Source organism: Nesoenas mayeri (assembly GCF_963082525.1).
Source record: "Nesoenas mayeri genome assembly, chromosome: 3".
NCBI lineage: Eukaryota > Metazoa > Chordata > Aves > Columbiformes > Columbidae > Nesoenas > Nesoenas mayeri.
The window spans coordinates 91,224,658-91,231,910 of NC_137544.1; positions in this window are offsets into that span (position 1 = coordinate 91,224,658).

Consider the following 7,253-nt stretch of genomic DNA (forward strand, 5'->3'; position numbering starts at 1 on the left):
GAGCAGAGGAGATTCTGTGCAGAAAGACAGGGAGGAGAAGATTTGCATTAGGTAAGTACAGAAGAAGGTCTGCCAACATGCCTGTACCGTGACTTGTTGGTGTTATAGTAGCTCAGATGTAGAGAGTCAAGGTGAGGACAGGATCTAGGCTCTGTGATCAGGCATGGGCCATAGGCAGATATACCCAATTTAGGAAAGTTCCTTCAGTTGCACATATTTTTTTTAACCCTTTAGCCTGGCTAGTTAGTTAGTAAGCAAGGCAGGAAGGAAAGCCTCTTTCTCCAAAGCCCAGAAAGAATTAGATTGAAAACATGAACCATGAAATTTCAGAAAAGAGGAAGCAATTAAAAAGATACAAGTATTTATTTATTAGTTTTAAACTTCATACTTGGCAACTTTCAGCCAACCTTCTGATCTGGGGCAGAAATAGAAGTTTGAGAATGGGATTTTTGAATGTCTGAGATACGTTTTGGGCCAAAAAATAAATAGCATCAGGAATCAGAGGGCAGGTACCCAGCATTTGCTGTCACATTACAATGCTTCAAACTTTCCACTTGGAATGTTGAGAGTGCCCAAATCACCTGACACTTTAAAAAAATCTTCATTTAAAAGCTTTCCTATGACAGAGAAGAATCTTTTTATTCCAGAGAAGAGCCTCCTCATCATCTGGGAAAGTGATGATGGGCAAAGAAGGAGGAAAATTCATTAGACTAATCTAGAAGGCAACGGGAAAAACTGAGTTCATTCTCAAAAAATTAGTATGCTTATGGAAAACTAGCTGAGAGTTAGGGCTTCAGATCCATCCATTTCGGAAGAGGAAGAAATAATATTACTGCTTCTTGAAACAGATGTCATAATTTCTTCCACTGGCAAAGAGCTGGTGCTGAGCAGTGACAAGCACAGTCACCCTTGCTGGGTCCCACTCCCCTGGCAAGTCTTGTGGTTGCTGTTGGGCACAGAAGGGTGCTGAGGTGTCTCTGCCTCCCCCAGCACCCTGGCTGCCCTCCACACAGGTGCTGTGCTGGCCTCCACATTGCTGGTGGCCTGTGCCCAGCCATTCCACCGTGAGACTGGACCAGCTGTCAACACGCTCAGGGTTTTGCTCAAGATGCAAACATTACCTGCCTTCATCTGAGAAACCTCGCTAGTGCAGGGGCTGAAAGGTGATGTGCTTTGCCTTAGTCACTTCCATTGGGTGTTTTTGGAGAACTGGATTAGCTACTGGATTTTCTCATGGATTTGCTTTTATTTACAACTATTAACACACAGCAGCTATTGTTTGTCATCCTCAGCAATGCGCTCTAAAGCACACAGGTGCCTTTCAATGGAAAAAGATTCCCACATAGAGGAAAAATACCGAAATCTGACAGAGAACCACAGAAAGAAACACAAACCACAGAGCAGAAGTCCTGTTCATCTGTAAACTAGCTGTCCCTCAGTTAGGTAATTAGATCTGTAAGAGACTGAAAATGCCTCTGCAAAGAAAGTGATATAATTCTCTTCACCATGTGTCAGATGCTGAGGGAAGATAGGGTCAGCAAAGCCAGTAGAAATAATTAATAAAGGAGATCCTTTATGTGCTACTCTTGTTTCTCTCTCTAGCTCATTCTTGCTGTTTGACTGATCTGAGTTACAACAAGTGGATCTGTAAGTATAAATATTGCATTTCTAGCTTTCATGCTTGCTTGGAAGCTTGAGTCTAGTATGTGAAGACCAGTGAATTTATAAGGCATATTCAAACTACTCTGTAGAGACAAGTTTATGAGACTCTGAACCTCTGGCAAGCATCTGCATCTGTTCTATTTACTCAGATAACACGAGAGAGGCCACACAACTAAAATGTAGCATATATGAGTTACTAAATTAGGTCATTCAGCCCCAGGAATAAGACTGGTAGTGATTATGTATTGGTTTATTTTATTAATGTAGGCAGATACCTCTCTAATGGGACTCAGATGAGGATGTTCCTGCTGGTAATGGGAAAAATAATAATATTTTTCAGTGCTTACTGTCTCCACCCTTCTCAATATGCATCTGAAATGGCTGAAATCCAATGGCTTCTGAAAATGTAACCTCCAAAATAATGCTTTCATAGAAACAAATTAAAAAAAAATAAATCCCCTGACCAACTAAAAAAACTTGGACCATATACAATGCTGTGAAAAGTCTTCTCTCTAAATAGTTCCCCTGGTGAATACAATCATGGAAGGAAACATTGAACAAAATCTATCCCATGTTAATTACGTTGCTTTTTTCCCTTAGGAGGGAGTGTTGGGTATATGGCAGAATACAAACTGCTGAAAATTAAAATGTGCTGCAGAACCGGAGCCTTATTAGTCTCTGCTTAATGTTTAGCTTTTCACTTGCAAGCTGGGACGAGATGGCAGTTTGTGTAGGAAACACCACGTCTCTGCCAGGCTACGCACAACAGGAGCGATCAAACGGTCTGCACACAGGGCACGCACATGCACTTCTTCATGCTGAGGCAACAAAATGGGGCACAAACATACAAGTAGCTGCTGCAGCAACCTGAAGTACTGCTGTTGGTGCTTGCAACCTCCTTTCTATGCTGTGGAAGTGCAAAGGAAAACTCATCTCCATTAAATTCTGGGTTTTGAATATAACCGAAAAAGGGATTTTTGTCCAAATTAAAGTATGACTGCCCCTTTGTTAGTGGCACTTGTCCAGCTTGTTAATGGAAAGTCCACTTCTCCTTCTTCAGTCTTAAAAAGCTGTTACAGGTACATCATATGGTTAACAGAACACATCTACAGCTCAGCTTAATACTGGAAGTTGTCACTCTCAATTCTGAAATACTGTGTGACATACCACATCCCAGTCATACCATAGCATGAATTATGGGCCATCAGTGACCATGTTCCCACATAAAGCAGATAAAATACCAGAACTGTTCCTTGAATTTTGCTTTCCAGCAGAGAATACTGAGGTAAACAGCAATTCATCAACTCATCTACTGCAACCTATAGCATTACCATTGTAATGAAGAACCAACAGACAGCTTTGTCCCCAGAGTATCCCTCAAGAGCAGGGTGTAGCCCAGAGCATTTGCTTTGATGTATCCAGCTGCCATTTGCTTGAAGCTTTTTCCATACAGACCAAGTTGCAGCAAGGGAAGTGGAAGCTTCGAAAGTTTGGGTCAGCGCATGCATGGAAAAGGCATTTTCAAGGAAACCTGATCTGATGCCCTGGTCCAAAGCATAATGAAAATGTTCAAAGGGATCAGTTGCCAGTGCTGGACAGCATAAATACCAGCATTTATTAGTGATATGACTCAGCAAATAATTTCTTGTCTTGCAGAGTCAAAAAGTTTGCAGCTGTCAGGCTCCCCATAAAATTTGACATACAGTCATGAAATACACTGAATTCATCAGTGACTCAAGCCTAGTTGTGACTCACGCTGCCCCATCCTCAAGCATCACAGCCAAGGTCCTTCCATTGCTAGCTGTAGGATCTGGCTCAGAATCACAGAATAATTCAGGCTGGACAGGACCTCTGTAGGTTATTTGGGCCAAACACTTGCCCAGAGCAGGGCCTGCTGAGGTCATGTTTATTCAGGACCTCATCCAGTTAAGATCTGGGTATCTCCGAGGCTGGAGATCCCGTAGACTCTCCAGGCATTAATTCCACTGCTGCATCACCTTCCCAGTGAGGAAAAGAAAAAGAATCCTAATAACGAATGAGAATTTCCCACATTGCATCCTGCACTTGTTGCCTCTTGCCCTGTCACTGTGTTTCTCTCAGAAGAATCTGGATTCCACTTTATATACAAGCCATTTTCTCTAGTTGCCTACCAGTCTCCTCACATTCTCCATCCTCAGACAAACTACTCTCTCTAAACCGCTCAGTGAAGACGACCAGGTTCCTCCTTGCTACCATCCTCATTCATGATTTGCAGACTTCCTTCATCTGTCATTGGAGCCACATTCACTTCACTACCTTGACAAGTGAATGACTTCAAGGCTGAAACAGAACTTTCATCTCTTTTTTTTTAAAGAAGCCAGGCAATCAGCAGTGCTCTACAACTAGGCAAGCTTTTCTAAAACAAATACACATGACCAGTCATTTGGGTAGCAGGATCCAAAGTTTCTCAAGCCAGTAGGCTCAGGCCAAACTTGATTAAGTCGTCAGCAGAAGAAGGCATATTGCTTTCTTGATATTTTTTTCCTCTGGGCATTTAAAATTTATTCTTTTCTGCCTTGCTCTTTCTGTAAACTTTTTCTCAGCCTCTGTTTCCTAGGCAGCTCATGCCAGTGGGAATAACTTCTGTAATGCCAGTGTTCCTTTGTTGAGTCTACATCTGCTCAAGGCAAAAGAATATGACCCTATTCAAGACTGAAAGGCTATTCTGCACCACATTCAATCAGAAAGTACAAATATTCTCATGCCATCTTGTCTTTCAGCATACTATGAGACTCTTATCTATTTCTTCCATTTGTAAAAAGCATGCCCAACAGTATGCAAGAATTACAAAACATTCTTGCATTTTGCTTGTTGACACTCCAGTCATCATTGGTTTTTGATGTACACAATAGGGAACTCATAGATACCACAAAAACTTATATATGGCATAGTTAATAGGATGGAGTTTGTATGTCCTGAGGTAAAAAGCTACTGCAGTAATCTACTCTGAGATTGAAGTGTCATGTTTAACAAGTTCAGGCCTAGTGGAGACACCAATAGCTACCCAAAGGGCTATATTAGGGCTCTATTAGTCACTATTATATAAGTCACTATATCGCAGGCTTGTTCTGTATCTCTGAGCCATTAAGATTATGTTCACTTACTCTATTAAATTTTACACAGTGACTCCCTATTTTTCAAATAATTTTCAGTTTCTGAAAGTAGAATTTTCCACTCTCTAGTTTTCAGGACTAGCCTAACCCGTATTTTGGTCTCAGAATGGCAGGACCTATTTATTTTCTATCTTGTCATTAGAAAAGTAATTGAAATATTTTTTTTCTTTGTCATTTCTAGAAGCCAGGAATTGATGGTGGTAATCAATCAGCTCATTATTATTGGAAATAATAACAATTTTGGCTATTAGCCAAAGCCCGCATTACAGCCTTGAGGATGCTTCCACGCAGCAAGAGCTCTGGAAAGCATTTGGGTGGCTTAGCGAGATTTCCATATGGCTCCAGGGAGTAGATATTAAGGAAATGGTGTGAAGTTTTGAAAGAACATCACATGTTCCCCTTCTTTCTCTTCACCATTCAAATCTGTGAGGTTTCATGATAAAAACCCCGTCTCACCTCAAATCATAAGGGAATCAACAGCCACTCTATCTACCCTGACATCAATGTCCCATTTCCCACAGAATTTTTGGCTGGTGGCTGGATGGAGGCATGAGGGTAAAGCAATGCTCATGCAGCATTGCAGAAACCTAGTCTGAAGTTTCTCACACTTCAGCAAAGCCCAAAGCCATTTATGTGATTTGCAGCACACTCTGAGTTCACAGAATCACAGAATCGACTGGGTTGGAAAAGACCTCAGAGATCATCAAGTCCAACCCTTGGTCCAACTCTAGTCTGTTTACTAGATCATGGCACTAAGTGCCATGTCCAACCTCACTTTAAAAACCTCCAGGGACGGCGAGTCCACCACCTCCCTGGGCAGGCCGTTCCAATGCCTGACCACTCTCTCTGTAAAGAATTTCTTCCTAATATCCAGTCTAAATTTCCCCTGGCAGAGTTTAAGCCCATGCCCCCTTGTCCTATTGCTGACTGCCTGGGAGAAGAGACCAATCCCCACCTGGCTATAACTTCCCTTCAGATAGTTATAGAGAGTGGTGAGGTCACCTCTGAGCCTCCTCTTCTCCAGACTAAACAAGCCCAGCTCCCTCAGCCTCTCCCCATAGGTCTTGTGCTCAAGTCCCTTCACCAGTCTTGTTGCTCTTCTCTGGACCCGCTCCAGCACTTCAATGTCTTTCCTGAACTGAGGGGCCCAGAACTGAACACAGTACTCCAGGTGTGGCCTCACCAATGCAGAGTACAGGGGAAGGATCACTTCCCTTGTCCTGCTGACCACGCTATTTTTGATACAGGACAGGACACCATTGGCCTTCTTGGCCACCTGGACACACTGTTGGCTCATGTTGAGCTTCCTGTCAATTAGTACCCCCAGGTCCCTTTCTGCCTGACTGCTCTCCAGCCACTCTGCACCCAGCCTGTAGTGCTGCAGGGGAAGGGAGTTCAGAGTCTTTAAACTGTAAAGTAGGACCCAAAACATCAGCTCACCATAACTAACCACTGCAAAGCTCACAAAGGATCAGGACTCACAGGCTTTTTCTATGCTCTACCAGCCAGAGTGCTCCCAAAGGAGCCTTAAAGCTGAAGTTCTCCAGCTTCTGAAGGACAGATTTTCTCAGTCTCATCTTGGACTGACTATAAATTCAGTCTGCTCTTGACAAAGACATGTCAGAAACCTTTGACAAAGCCCAAGATCCTTCCAAAGTAGGATCTGGGTAATCCTTTCTGTCAGATGTTGTCAAACACAAGACCAAGTAAGATGGTGAGAAACTGCACCAAGTGCCAGGACCTCATCATGGCACAGGGGAGCCCTCAGGTAGCAGTGCCAGAAAGCTATGGAGTGCAGGCTCTATCAGAGGCACAGTGTCCAGAAACACTTGAGATTATCTATCTGCTTCAGCTCCACTTTAAAATCAGGTAGATTTCTTCCTCCCATTTCCCTTACTGGCTCTAGATTGCCACTGCTTTGACACCTAGAAAACTCTTATTGCCAATGTGAACATATTCCATTTGGTTTTGTGCCCTTTGCTTGAAAAGAAATTGTGGCTCTAACATTCTCTTAGCATCTGACCTTGAGTTGGACAGCTAATCCCAGTCTTCTCATTCTGCTGGAGGCCAACTAGAAATACCCTGCTTCCCATGGTTTCCTTGATATTGATTCTGGCTCTGACTGCTGCCCTCCCCAGCAAAGGCATCTCTCTAGGAAAAAAAGAGATTTGAGATAGGAGGACACACAGTGCGAGCAAAGGCCAAGGTCTTCCTGTTGCCCAAACCCACTAGGCTGAGATACTCATTGCAGTGCTATGATGTTGCACTGGTGACACTTCTCCCCCTCACTGGGCAGCACTGTTCCTGCTTGGGTTCTTCTTGCCTCAATAGAAGACACATCACCAGGTGTTGTCACTTATTCAGGGAAAATTGCTATTATTACTTTTATATGAAATAGATCAATATCCCACAGACTTGGAGCAACAGGATTAGAAAGTA